At 40.4% G+C, this 12,705-nt stretch overlaps 1 pseudogene; it reads right to left on the minus strand.

The window, feature by feature from the left end:
* Positions 1–10,218: 10,218 nt before the first annotated feature.
* LOC102011627 lies at positions 10,219–12,386 on the minus strand (annotated as a pseudogene).
* Positions 12,387–12,705: the final 319 nt, after the last annotated feature.

Consider the following 12,705-nt stretch of genomic DNA (forward strand, 5'->3'; position numbering starts at 1 on the left):
GAGAGAGAGATGGTACTCTCTCTAGAGAGATACGTATAGATAGATACAGACATAGGTGATCTAGATATAGACAGATAGATAGATAGATAGATGATCTAGATATAGTGTAGATGTAGCTACAGATATAGGCATATGCATATCATTGCTTCAGCTTTTTGTTTTATGCTATACATATGTATCTATATATACACAGATGTATACATATCTATATGTGTATGCATAATTGTTTCATTTCTCTTAACTTCATATTTTGGAGGCTTACTGTAAAAATTCCCCCTCAACTTGCTTTTCCACTGTTCAGTAAATACATGAATACATGCTGTTATTTTTCCTGTACTATTTTAGCATTTGTTATATTTTGTCATGAAAAGTACTACTCTTAACAAGTCAAAAAATGTGTCATTTGTAGAGTATCCAAGTTATAATATTTACATTCTCCTTTTCCGTGTGTTACTTGTGGAATATATCTACCTCTTCCCATTTAATTATTCACAAGCTGATGATAACAAGCTGAGAACGTGTGCTCCACTGGGCTTCTAGCACTTTTTATTTGCAATAATTTTTACTTTTTTAAATGTCTCATGATGCATTATCTTGCATCCTACAATCTGCTTTGAAATTCTGATTTGACTCCAATATTGCTGATGCTAATTTATTTTCCCATCCTGTTTTGTTTTAGTATTTCTCTTAAATAAAGCAAACAAATGAATCAAAAATCCAATCTACAGCTTTTTCTTTTAAAATGAGAATTTAAGTTGTGTATCCTTTCTGGTAATAATGTTGCTAATGTCATGAAATCTGTAACTATATTTTAAATTCACTTATTGCCAGTTATCTATTTTGTCTACTGATGGATAAGCCATGCAATTCATTTATTCAATGGACTTTTATTGAGTACCTACTATACAAAAACTATTTGCTGTAAAATGTCACTAACATGAAAGACAAAACATCAACAGTGGTACCAGTAATTTTCTCACAACACTTCAGATTCACACAATCTCTACTTTTATCACCATGCCAAATTTAAACAAATAATTTGTATTTTGGTGTAAAATTTATACCATAGAATTTCCCATCTTAACCATTTTAAGTGTGTAGTAGAGTGGTGTCAGATATTCCGTAAATCTCCATGGCAGTGGCCGTGTCTGGAGTTTATTTCGTTCCCTTGTTTGGTCATGTTTCTCTTTTCTCTACATGCTTCATTTTCATATGGTGATTATACATTTGAAAATTTTTTAAAAAAGCAAATTCTCCCAGTCTTTACAGACTGACTTCCTACAGGGCAACACCTACCCCACTCTGTCTGTGTAGAGATTCTGGGGGCCTGCCAAACTTTCTGGGGTGAACCTCCTCTGGCCTTATTCTCACCACCCAGAGTGATTTGCGTGGGTTTCTTTTAGGACCTCACATGATCTCTCCTCTCTCTGGTGTCCCACTGCAGAGCAGAAGGGCCCTGTGTTGCCACTACACTCCCCTGGCTTTCCCAAGGCCCCAGACATTCAAATTCGGCCAGTCCCCATCAGCACTCAGAGTAGGAAGGAAGACACCTGTCCTCCGGGAAGACACCCAAAAGCTGGGAGTCCGACAGCGCTTTCTACTCCTCTCTTTCCCTTCCAAGAGGAAGCGGAGTCAGGAGTTCCCTCCAGTCACGCTAAGTAGTGTCACCCGGAGTGCAGAACCAGCATGGGTGAAATGAGACCATTTTTCTTCCCCGTTTCAATGCACCTGAGCTTGGCTTTGCATTGGTCTGGGTACAGTGATTGTGCGTCTGGCTTCCAGGGTCCTCATAAAGGCCCTTTGGAAGGTCTATCATTGTGTCTAAGTTGGTGTCTCTGTTAAGAGTGAAGTCTGCTGCTTCCTTCTGGGGTACCTTTTCTCAAAATCAATAGAGTACCACCGTTTCAAGCAAGGATTTTTTTTTTATCAATTCCCAGTTTCCTTTTTTCTTCTTTAATTTTCACTACCCTAGCCATCTCCACTTTCGTTTCCTTTGGTTCCGGGAATCAAACTAAGAACCTCACACTTTCCAGGCTGGTACTGAGCCAGCCATCTCCACTTTGGATATTAATTTTACTTTGTTATTCTTCAGTAGCTTCAATTAACCGGTCCCATAGGAATAGGGAAACAGAGGCTTGTCGTTAGGGAAATGTCGTTATTTTTAAACTCCATGAGTCCGTAACTTCAAAACACAATGGTAAATATTTTGGAGGGTTAGGAGAACACTTCTTTTGCTTCAGAATGTATATATGAAAGATATCTGCGCTGAGGAGTGTTAGGGTTTATATCTACGTGTCTCCCAAGAGCCTCACACACGTACAGAGGGATGTGAGAGGAGGGTGATTGGATGATGGAGCTTATAGCTGACTTGTTAGGAGGTGGGATCTGTTGAGAAGCAGGTTAGTGCGTGCCTGGAGGGGTTTATCTCCCTCCCTAACTTCTCCCTTCACTGCCTGTTTCCTCCCCCCATGCCATGAGCAGCTGCTTCTCTGCCACGCCCATTTGTCATGCTGTCTTGTCTTGTAGCCAGCCAACTATGGACTGAAGCCTCTGCAAACTATGAGTCTAAATGAAGCTCTCCTCCTTTAAGTTGTGAGTGCCGGATATTTTGTCCCAACAAGGAAGAAAGTGATTACGATGGGAAACTAAAGCTAACTTGGATGGTTCCAGTACAAACAAGAATATGCTTCATAATAAATGGGCCCTACTTTTAGAGGAGAATAAAGCTTTCAGCGCTTTTGATTTCAAACCAGGGAATAGATGAGGAAATTTCATGGTGAGGATCGGCCTGGCTACAAGGAGAAAGGACGGACAAGTGTGGGGAAGACAAGTCTGTGCAAAGGCAGAGATGGCCGTGAAATGCTGGGGACAGTGACAGTGAGCAGTATTTCTTGATTAATGTTATTAACCACCAGCTCTACCTTGAAAGTTTCTGTTATCTCCTAGGCTTAAAGGATCCCCCAAATCTCATGTGTTATTATATTGGATTGAAGGTTGAAGTGGACCAAGGACAGCAGAAGTCCCGAGAGAAACCAGAACAAGATGATCTTGGATGTCCTTGGATGTGTGGGGTGTCCTTGGGGACTTTTGGAAGGTGATTCTATTTTGGGGGTGTTATACTCAGCGGGGCATTAATCCATTGATGAGTTCATAGCTAACTGTACTTAAGAGGCAGGACATAGTTGGAAGAGGTGGGTCACTGGGATCCTGACTTGGGAAAGATGCATTCTTATCCCTTACCCTTCTCTTTCTCTCTCTCACCTCTTACCTCTACCTCCACCTCCACCTCCACCTCCACCTCCACCTCCACTCCACCTCCACCTCCACCTCCAACTCCAACTCTAACTCTAACTCTTTCTCTGTTTCTGTCTCTTTCTGATCTGTGCCAGTTTCTGGCTACCACAAGTTGAGCAGCTTTCTCATCATGCTCTTCCACCATGATACTTCTGCCTTGGAACCAATGAACCATGGACTCAAACCTCAGAAACCATAAACCAAAATAAATCCTTCCTTTTGTCACAAAGATTGGATATTTTGTCCCATTTGTGGAAAGCTGATCAATACAGCTTCAGAAAAACTGTGTCACTAGAAAAAGAATTTATTCATTCACTGCATATTTCTCTAAGGCTGGGGAATACCATGTTGTACGGAACAGACAAAATTCCTAACCTTGTCAGACTTCCATTCTATTATCATGTTTGTGGTTGCTGGGGAGTGGTGCGATGGGCTGTATTTGGATTCAGAGAGGAAGTGGACCAAGGACAGCAGAAGTCTCAAGAGAAACCAGAGAAAGATGACCCTGGATGTCCGTGAATTTGTGGGATTGTCCTCTGCCCACTGTACTTGTATACCGAAGGAGAACAACCTGGAAGATCTGGGAATACCCATGGTATATCTGCAACAATGCATATTTTATTACTGCTCAATGTCATTAATTATCCATGTAAAACTACATTTCAATGGCATTTTAATCAAGATATAGTATTTTTTGAGACACAGCACAATTTGATTCACGTATACACAGTATAATGATCACATCCGTGTAATAAGCACTTGCGTCTCCTCAAATATTGAACACTTTTATAAGTTGGTAACTTCCTATTCTTAAAAATAATACTCTCCTTACTCTGCAAAATATTTTGGGTTTTTTAAATTTATTCAAAAATGCACCTCGAACACCACACAGTCTCAGACCTCAGAATGTCTTTATGGACATAGACAAATACTCTAAAGCTAGATGTGTAAGTATTGATGGTAGTAGAAAAAAAAGCTGACTTGATTTTAACTTCTCTAAAGTAAATAGTTGCTCCATTGAAAGCTTATGGGATTTCCTTTTTTCTTTTAGATTCATAATCTTCACAAGGGATTTGTCTTATTTATTTGAACTTATTTTGTCTTATTGATTTCTAATCCTTGGATCCTTTATAGGTTCTGGATGTTTCTCTTTCATATTGGTTTTGAATATAAAATTTTGGACTAGTCCCAAACTGGTTTTTTTTTCCCTTCATTTCCTAAGTTTTCTTTCTTTTAAGAGTGGTGATTACTTTTGGGGGGAAAGAAAGAATCCTTTCATCAACAGATAGTATTTTTAAAATTCTAACCTCCATACCCATCATCTTTTCAAAGTAAAACATAAAAGTATGGTATCAAATTCTTATAATATGCCTATTTGTCCTCCTGTACCTTCTTTCCCATAAGCTTAAACAAAACTGTCATCTGTAAACAATTGTATCTCTCAGATATAAATTTGAGTATCTATTCTGTTTATTCTGCAAGCTGTTTGCTTTGTCTTTATGTTCTTCATTTCTTTATATTTTAAAATCTAAGCTCCTCTTATTTAAGAGACAGTGAATTGGTTTTTTTTTTCCTCAGTTAGACTAGAAAACTTCCAATTTCAAATTTTGTGCTGTTCTGTGAATCAAGCTTTATTTGGGAGGAGCACATGTTCCATCTATGGTATTCCCTGTGCATCTGTGTGTGTGTTATGTACAGATTCTTATAATAATCTTGGTTAGTTTGTTTATATTCTACCACTTTCTATGGTTGACTCTAAGGACACCGCTGAAAATTTGTATGAATATTCAACCTTGCTTCATCTGTTTGCCTATTACAATAAAGCAGGTGTTAGTAATATACCATGAGCAGATATTGCAGACATTACTGGAACACAGTTATATTGTTTCATCAGCAAAACATAAAACTTAGCATAATTTCAGTACGAGTAAAGGGAGCTGGAAGTACCTCTTCTCCTTCCCAAACCACTGTGCCCCTGGTTTACTTATTATTCTGCACTTCAGATTGTTTATTATAATGGAATCCCTCTCATTTGGGCTGATAAGCTGCAATGGCAGACTGCGCTAAGAGAGTGGGGAGCTCCCTACCTGTACCTAATTCACTATCTCAGCAGCATACTCTCAGAACACCACAGATCTCACACTGAAAACTTTCGTTTTAATTTTATAAAGAGATGAAGCATTAATTTTACAAAGAATACAGCATTTTTCTTCTCTGTATTGTGACTGCATTTCCCTCCCTTCTTGTTATCCTCTTTCTTTGTTCCCCTCTGTATTAGGGTCCTGGAGAGGATGTAACAAATTACAAACTTGGTGCCTTTGACAAATGTATTCCCTCATTATTCTGGAGCCCAACAATCTAAAATCAGCATCCCACCAAAGCCACTCTCCCTCCAGTGGTTTTGCTTTTTCCAGCTCCTAGGTGCTAACTCCAGTCCTTGGCTTGTGGTCACATCACCCCAATCTTTAATACCAGCATCTTCCAATCTCCCTCTGCTCCATCTTCACAGTGCCTTTTCTGTGAAAATTTCTCTGCTTATCTCTTACAAGGAGGCTTGATGGAATTTTTGTCCCATGGAATTATCCAGGATCATCTTCCTATCTCAAGATTTTCAATTTGGTCAGATCTGAAAAAAAAATCCACTTTTCCCAAATCACATATTTAGAGATTCTATGAATTTGGACCTGATATCCCACATGTGAAGGTGACCACCATTCTGCCTACCAGACCCATTAAAAATCACTCCATCAACCCAGACCTATAATTGTTCTGAAGACTCCTCCCTTGAATATCTATTTCCATTGTTGCATTAACTTTGAAAAAATAATTCTTCCTGAGTTCTGTTGGGAAATTACATGTTGAACTGAGGCCATGGGGAGGAAGATTGAGTGTAGGCACAGATCTCTGAGCTCGGAGTAGGTACCCATAAAGCAAAGCATCCACGTTGATAGCCACCAGATGGATCATGAATATACCCTCTACAGCCCATCCTCCTGGGCTCCAGCTAGAAAATAAGACCAAGAGAGGTACTTTATTACTGATTCCTTGGCCTTATTTATTTCTCTCTTAGGAGTCTGCATCTTCAAATTGTCACCTTCTGGTGACAGTTACCAAATGATTTCAAAAATTTTAGCTGTTCAAGAGAAATCCTCACATCACAATCTGAAGTATGAGATGAAATGAGTGGTAAACCACAGTTAATCTCCTGGATGGAATTGTATGAGTATTTCTTGTATGCAGTAAGCTAATATACGCTTGTACTTTTTATTTAATCATCACAGTAGCTTCATGATATCGATGCAATGAGTATGCAGTTTTTAAAACACTGAGGCAGAGAGCTTAATCAACTTTTCCAGAGTCTCAGAGCTAGTATGTGACAGAGTCAGAATTTAGGTCCAGATTTAATAGAATGCCTTATAGCTGTCCAGTTTCAGCATCTGCTTCCAAGAAAGAAGGAAGCCAGTATTTCATTTCTAAACATTTTCCTGGAAGGGAAAGAAAGACATCAGGAAAATGCCTGGAAAGATAGGTACAGTTGGGGCACAAGAAAAAAGAGGAATGTCCCCAAGACTGGAAAAAGAAAGGCTATCCTTCTCCAACTGTGACATGTGATGGTGGATAGGTCATGGAAAGCACCCTGCACTTAAACAACAATAAGGATCATGAGTGTGGATCTAAATTTTAGAAGCCTTTCTAGATGTTCCAGGCTTTTGAAAACCCTGAGTTTGTTTCACACAATCATGAATTTAGGAGTAGGAATTTCCAATAGTGACTAACGTTGAATTTCTCAACACCTTGTCGCAGAGGGTTCCGGTAATATTTCCTTTGATTTTGTGGGAATACAGGATTCTTTTTACATTGCTGACATTCAAATTTGGCAATTGGGAAAATCATGCTCCCCCGCCCCATTGTTCTTCCAAACTGTGAAGCTCTGGCTCTTAACCATAGGTGATGACACGCCAGATGGGCCAGATCCTTGTTTATTGTGACTGTTGATGATAATAGTGGACTCTACCTTACCTAGAAGAATGGGAGGATGTTACCATGATTGCCTCTCATGATATCATCTTCCTGGTAATTTACAAGCCACACTTTTGAATTAATGAACTGGGAAGCACTGTATATCCCAGAACATTTTCTGACTCTTTGAAAACAACAGCATTAACAAATTTAAGTTGAAGCAATTATTATTTGTATACCAGGCATTTTGTCCAAATTGCTCTTTGATGTTAAGTTGTACATTTTCTTGAATATCAGAGATGCTCTGGGGTATAAGTTCTCTTATATCTACAATAATTCAACTGCTTCTCCTCTCTCTAGTAATTCTAGTACTTATTACATTTTTCCAGTACTTGACACTTTCAGTAGCTACTTACGTGCTGGCCCAACAAGATGAAATCTTTTTAACAATAGACGACTTTAAAATATACCCACAGTCATTACCACTGTATTCACCACGGCTTTGCCCTTTTGCCCACTCTTGAGATTCATCCTGTAAAAATCCCAGGTCTAAAAAAAACATCTAAAAAATTCGATTATGCCCAAACAGAAGAAGTCATCATTTTTAAGGCTGCTAAAGTGTATCTGGCATTTCCAAATGAACCTCCTTTATCTCAATAAGCAACAATTACTCCAAGTTCTTATTTTAATTCTAAAGCTAGCGAAGGGGCTCCCTCTAAGCCCAGGAAAAAGTTTGAGATGTTGAAGTCTCTATGAAATATTTCCTCCTTAGATTCAAGAGCCTATTTTGTGCAACAGAGAGTGACTGGCAGTTTAAAAGAGTGGAGATTATAAACTCATTTAAGAGTTGCGTTTTTTGCATGTGTCACAAATGGGAAGGGGAAACCAGGGTGACACAAGCAAGGCTCAAGTGCCAACATGTGTCTTTCTGTTGATTCATTATCCGAGGGTCAGACCCTCAACCAAGGCCAGAGAGAAATGACAAAAATAAATACATATCAGTGCAACAATCTGCAATTTAAAATAATGAAAAGCAAGATTCCTATTCATTTTTATGGCACAAAGCTGACATCATTTCACTCCAATTTCCTATAATGGAACCAGCTGGGCTCCGGGAGGGAACTAGTAATAGGTTTTAATGGACAAAGTCTGCCATTGAAACTGGCCATTTTCTGACACGATCTCAGAGCTTGGCACCCAGCCCGTCATACAGCATCATACTTTTCTGCAGTCCTGCACAACTTGTGAGCAAGAGGGACGTGTGAACAGGAGCACCTCGGAGCCACTGCGGGGAGAAGGTGAGCCTCTTTTCTATCCACCAGAATCTTAGGCCCCGGCTCGGGTTCCACAGCCTCAACTAGACAGATCTCTGGAGCACAGACAAGGAGGATGTTGATGTCTGCCATAAAAGTTTGCGGGGGTCATGGAAGCAAGGATCAAGTTGGGAGAGACACTCAGGGTCAAGATGGCGCAACTAGTGCTACCACGTCAGTAGTAAACTCCTCAGCCAATTTTCAGTTATCTTTCATTGCCATAGACATAGGAACATTTTACTGAGTGTAGATTAATAGTCAGCAAGTGTTTATTTTTTCTCTTTCTCCCCCTCTCTTCCATTAAACCACTCCTCCTCTCTTCCTATTCAGCTCCTAAACTGCCGTTAACATATGAAAATAGCATGCAAAGAAAGGAATGGGCTGACTGCCATGGAGATAAAAATGGGATGTTCATTCTAATTTATTTCATGGCATCACGCCCTCTCCCTGCCTCTGTTTTCTTTCCCAGGCAGCTTGATTGCCTCTTTGAGATCTGCCTGATCTGGCTCTCAGCCTTGTATCTGAGCCCTGGCTGAGGTTAAACAGGCAGCCAGGTTCAGGAGGTTGGACACAAATCTGAACAAAGTCACTTGCTCAGGTCAGTCTGGACATAGGAAAATGGGGCTTCTTATTCTTTCCCTTCTTTAAAAAAAAACAAAAAACAAAAACACATCAAAAAAAAACCTCACAGCAGATTTTCAGCTCCATGATCTCTAATGCTCATTTTGGTGAAATGCTGCAGGTTCTAAAAATGAATGATGTTTTCAAATAATGTGTACTCATTTTGCTTAAAGCATGTTCCACAACTTCTGTTCCAACTGTCTCATGGCAGTGGTCCTGAAGCATTAGGACATGATTTGAAAGGAAATGTAAAACATTTGAATGAAAGGCATGACTCAAATGAGAAATGTTGATGTATTCAGTACGGTTGTTTCCTTAGCATTCAATGTCTTTGTCAGTATTAGGTGATCCTATCACCATGCGTCATGTTTTAGAACTGCTTCCCTCAAATAGCCCCGACAGTTTTCCCATTACCCAGGTTATACTACCATAGGAGGACATCAACAAGGAGAGGAGCAAAAGGACACTGGGGTAAGTAAGAATCATGTTGACCAATACAGTGGAAACTTCGAATGCTAACACAAGGTGAAGGGCCCTGATCTGAGACTGGCACAGCGATGGCTGCATTTCTTCTTTCCTCCTATTCTTGTATAGCCACCGACTCTGAAGCTTCTTGTCCAACTCATGGCCTTTCATGATGTCTCCTGCCTCCCCAGTGTGTTCCTTCAAACTACTGCCTACCATACATGTGACAGTCTAAGTGCATCTGACTGAGGCCTCTTATCTCCTGGGTCTCTCTGTGACACCTTTGTAATGTGGCACCATTGGGTAAAGTTGCCCTGTTCTCACTATGAGTTTACATTGTCAACTACCAACTGCTCACACCCCCATCTAATGAGCCTCTCGGTGGCCCATTTCCGGTGCAGACAATGTAGCTTGACTTATAAGAGGTGTTTAAAAAACATTTGTTCCATCAGTGGATAAAGAATGGTTGAAAAGTAAGACATCCTTATAACTCTCAGACAAGTGGCATTTTTCTTTCCCCCCAGATGTCCCAAACATATGAGATGTAAAATTGATTCCCCACTTTTCACTGATTGCTCTTCTCTGGCTTCATCTTGCCGGTGCAGTCAACAATATTCTGCACACAACAAGGAGACAAGAATAGCATAAATTATAAAGATACTTTAAAGGTAATTTATCTTTCATATGCCTAGTAATATGTTTTAAAGCCATTCTGATTTCCAACTAAGTGTAGGGGGCATGTAGTAGAAAATATGACATTAGTGTGAGATGACATTTCTCTTTCCTGCTTTGCTATCAACTTGCTTTATGGTTCTGATCAATTCATTTCTTCTCTTTCAGCTTTGATTTGTTAATCTGTAAGGGTTTATTTTGTTCCAAAATGAGTAGAATCATATAACCTTATAATGCTTTCAGTTCTGTGATATATTGTTCCCAAAGATAGACTCATAACACCTCCTATCCATGTAAATCACACCACTCCTCAGATAAAAGTATTAGTTGTCTTTGAATCTCAGTGGCAAGACATCTTCTTCAGACCTCTGAGAGATTTAATACAGTAAATATAGATTTCAGGGCTAGATAGAAGCCTGTCTAGGAATGTAAAAACTGCTGTCACATACCAGCAGACTGACCCAATTTAAAAAGAAGTATGACTCAGAGAGAATTATAGATGTGGTTTGTGGCTATGAATTGACCCCAGTAAGATTCATGGGAAATCTACAAAGCTTTAAAATAATTGCACTAGCAAAACACTCCCAAAATTTCCAAGTGACAAGAGTCTCCTGGGTGCCCAATGTTACATATTGGCAGGAAGCAGGCTGAGAAGGCTGTTGAGCTTTGAGCATGAGCCAAGGACAGAGCTAAGAGTCTAAGAGCAAAGATCTATGCATTAATGAGCCACTCTCCGAGTGCATTTCCTGCCCACCTCAAAGGGCAGTTGTGAAGAGAGCCTGACATTTTTACCCAGAGACCTGACTCTGGCTCTTCTGTTCTTACTGCACCATTTAAGTTGGGTGGATCTGTGTGGAGTGGTGTCTGATAACATGGGTTGTTGTTGGGTCTTATGCTCAGTTCCTAGTCTCCAGAGGAAGAAACATACCTGAGTAACTTCTTTCTCAACTAGCTACATCCAGACTTGTTTTAAATCCTGGATTTGGGGCCTGCACCCACTGCACTGTTTGGATGACACTGAAGATCTTTCAGGTGGGATGGGTAAAATTTGCACATGGGGAGAACATAAATTATTATGACTGAAAGTCAGAGTCTAGTAGAGATTACCTGATCTGGGCTTACAATGCCTGAAGCAGACAAAATTTCCAGTGACCCACAACCCTATGAGGAATAATAAATTCTAAGCCATTATGTTTTGAGGTAATTTGTTACCCAGCAATAATTAACTGATACAACCTGGTTCTCAGTGTATCCAGGATGCCATGTAGAGGGCACTATCATGCCTGCTTTGCCACCTTCTAAGTATCATCATATTTGGCCAGTTTCTCCAAATGGCAGTCAGATCCATGACCTACATGTTAGGGGTGGGTACATGAAAGACCATGTCAGTGAGTGTCCCATTCAGCTGAAGGGTGACCTTGTCCATGACCTCAGCAGCACCACTGCACACAAGGATGATGTTCTGAGCAGCCCCACAGCCATCACTCTATAGTTTCCTAGGGAGGTCATTGATGTTTTGCATAACGGCAATGGCATGTGCTATGGTCATGATCTTTTCATGATGCCAAAGTTATTATGAGTGACCTTGGCCAGGTTGGCTAAGCAGCTTGTGATACAGGAAGCATTGCTGATGATCCTGAGCAACTGTGGTACTTCTCATGGTTCATTCCCATCACAAACATAAGGACCTCAGCAGACAGGGAAGAGATTAGAACCTTTTGGCTTCACCCTTCAAGTGAACCATTTGGCCTTCTTCATGAGAATAAGGACACCAGCAAACACAGCGTACTCAGCCATAGCGTCAATCACTTGATGGCAGTAGGTTGCCCCTGACAGATGCAGATGGAGATGGCTTTTCCTATTCTCAGCCTTGACTGTGCCATTGAACTTACCATGGGTGGAGGCATACTGCAACATATAGACCATGTAGTGGAGGTCAAGGAAGAGGTCATTGATGGTGACAGTGTCTACGTTGCTAGAGCTGAAAGCAGCTCTGTTGACCAGGCACCCATTATGGCCAAATCCTTTTATCTGACCTTCATCATCACGTCTCAAGGGCATACAGGCACTAAATGAAAAGATGCATCTATCTGCCAAACAGGGAGCTACAGATGCATTTTAAAAATATAATTTGGCACTCTTCCCCCTATTCAGAAGTGTGAGTGTAATCTCAATCAACCTTCAGCACATCCAAACTCTTGACAAAGTCTGTAATTGAGCTCTTGCTCCTGAGACCTATTTGAGAAATAGCTCTGCTTCTGGGTTTCCATGGAGACCACTTCCCACCTAGCAGCTGAAGGTAACCTCTGTCGATCATGGCTAGGGGTAGTTACCAAGCTGTCATGGGCAATTTTCCTGTTCATTTGCTAGAAGCAACATT

This window comes from Chinchilla lanigera, unplaced genomic scaffold (assembly GCF_000276665.1).
Source record: "Chinchilla lanigera isolate Chin_1 unplaced genomic scaffold, ChiLan1.0 scaffold00055, whole genome shotgun sequence".
In the NCBI taxonomy this organism is placed as follows: Eukaryota; Metazoa; Chordata; class Mammalia; order Rodentia; family Chinchillidae; genus Chinchilla; species Chinchilla lanigera.